This window comes from Aplysia californica, unplaced genomic scaffold (genome assembly GCF_000002075.1).
Source record: "Aplysia californica isolate F4 #8 unplaced genomic scaffold, AplCal3.0 scaffold00138, whole genome shotgun sequence".
NCBI lineage: Eukaryota > Metazoa > Mollusca > Gastropoda > Aplysiida > Aplysiidae > Aplysia > Aplysia californica.
In genome coordinates this window covers 670,558-672,934 of record NW_004797408.1, presented here as the reverse complement: position 1 = coordinate 672,934, position 2,377 = coordinate 670,558, and the positions used below count along the sequence as shown (strand labels likewise).

Sequence of the window (2,377 nt, the reverse complement as noted above, 5' to 3'; positions counted from 1 at the left end):
AATTTTTTTTAAACAAAAAAAAAAAAAAAAAAAAACACTAAAAAACTTGACATTCATATGTTAAGATCAGTCATTAACAGAAAAGTGAGTAAAGTTGCACAAATTACAAAGTCTATGCAGAATACATTTTGATGTCCTTCAAGCGAAAGCAATTGCACGGATAACAAATAGAACATTCTAGACTTCAAATCTTAAAACATGATCCCTCGCAATGCTCTAACATTATTGATCCTGTCTTATTTTTCAAAGAATGAACTACAAAATTGATGTTGATGATGAGACTTATATCGCGTCAGTTATGGAAAGTAGGCTTAGAACCTTTGAACCGCCTCAGGGCTAGGCTCAGCTACGGTAAGAAAGACAATGCAGGAAAATTATTGTGGAATGTACTAAAACACGAGGGGATATTTGCTTAATTTCTATTACAAAGTTTAAACCTGCCCTCCACTCCACTATTTAAAAAAAGGAGAAAGAAAAAATCATGTACCCCCTAGGAATCAGCTAAAAGTGTTTGTGTGTCAAGGTTTGATTGCTAGATTGGGGGCTCCATTGGGTAAGTGATTAGTGAGTACAGACTCTAAAGTAATGTCAAGCAGTCAAGCTTTCAAGCAAGTGTCTGTGACACGGGGTTTAGGTGGGTGGTCACTGGGATGTGTCCTTGTGCAAGACACGACAACCCACGCTTAAAAAATACAGGGCACTACACAGTAGCGACCAGCACTGGAACGTTTGTGAAATTGATCTGTGTATTGGTGTAATATTGTGTATTTATGCATGTGGTTATGAATGTACGCATTCATGTATGAATTAGTATTTGTGTATGAATGTTTTACTTTGTAAACCAAATTTCCCCACGGTGAAGAATAAAATTTAAGGTATTTATGTATTTATGTATTTATTTGTGTATGATTAATTAATTAATTGATTAATTTATTCATTGATTAATTTATTCATTCATTTATTCATTCGTTCATTCATTCATTCATTCATTCATTCATTCATTCATTCATTCATTCATTCATTCATTCATTCATTCATTCATTCATTTATTTGTTTATTTGTTTATTTGTTTATTTGTTTATTTATTTATTTATTTATTTATTTATTTATTTATTTATTTATTTATTTATTTATTTATTTATTTATTTATTTATTTATTTATTTATTTATTAAATCGATCCAACTGATCAAAATCTCCACTACATTTGTATATTGAATGCGGTTCACAGTGAAGTAGATGAACTCACACAATACCAACTGGTAGAACCAACTCGACAGTACATGTACATAGTGTGAGAGGTCTTTCAATCATCGTAAAATACACGCACCTCTTGTTCTAAACGCATCAACAATAGTTGTGGAATGTGGGTTTCTCAGAGTGTTAGGTTCCAAAATGTTGGCTGCCCTTCATGTGGTATATATTATTAATAGTATTAGTGTTACTAGTATGATTTTCCTTTTAAAAGTCAACTGATTCTAAAGGATAAATCTGGACTGGCTAATACCCTTAGCTGATTCTTGAATGAAATATGTTGACCCATTACTTGAGGAAGAACATTTTTCAAACTATCTAATACATGCTTTAAAAAAACAAAAACAAACTGTTTATTCAGCATGTTTTTTTCAGTTTGAATAAAAAATTGTTCACTTTTTTTTTCCTTCTCAACAACCACTAGAAATCAGAGTTGCTGCAGTTTGTAGATCAGAAAATTAAACCACAGAGCATGAGCACAATGCCCTTCTATGGTTGTCAAATACTATACATCCAAATCAGTGTCAATACAGATTTCGGGTGCTAAAGTAAAAGGGCAAGTAAGCATCAGAAGACCACATTCACCCTCCAACATGGATGCAAAGACAGATTGTACAAAATGTGAGGTCCATTTTGAAAGATCGTCGTTTCCTAAAACTTTTCTGTTTCTGTGACATCACAACTGTTTTTTGCCAACTTCAAGAGATTTTTTGATAAAGTTCAGGATGCGAACCACATCTTTTTTTGTCGGCGTGCGAGTTTTCCTGTGAAAAAAATCGAGAACAAAATGAAGATTAGACTTGTGGAAATACACACACACACACACACACACACACACACACACACACACACACACACACACACACACACACACAAAGAAAAACCAACCAACAAACAAGAAAATGATAGAATAATTTGGAACTGCATTAAAGATATACATGTATTATATACCTACGTAACCCCCCAAAATTTTTACCCACGGGAAAGCCTATAGCTCTCCACCAAAGTGCACAATTCATACAAAAATTGACAGGAAGCATAATGATGATGATGATGATGATGATGATGATGATGATGATGATGATGATGATGATGATGATGATGATGATGATGATGATGATGATG

At 33.1% G+C, this 2,377-nt stretch overlaps 1 protein-coding gene across 1 annotated transcript in view; it reads right to left on the bottom strand.

The window, feature by feature from the left end:
• The window catches only part of LOC106011547, a 19,913-nt gene that overhangs the window by 756 nt on the left and 16,780 nt on the right, over positions 1-2,377 (bottom strand). The window lies entirely within an intron of this gene.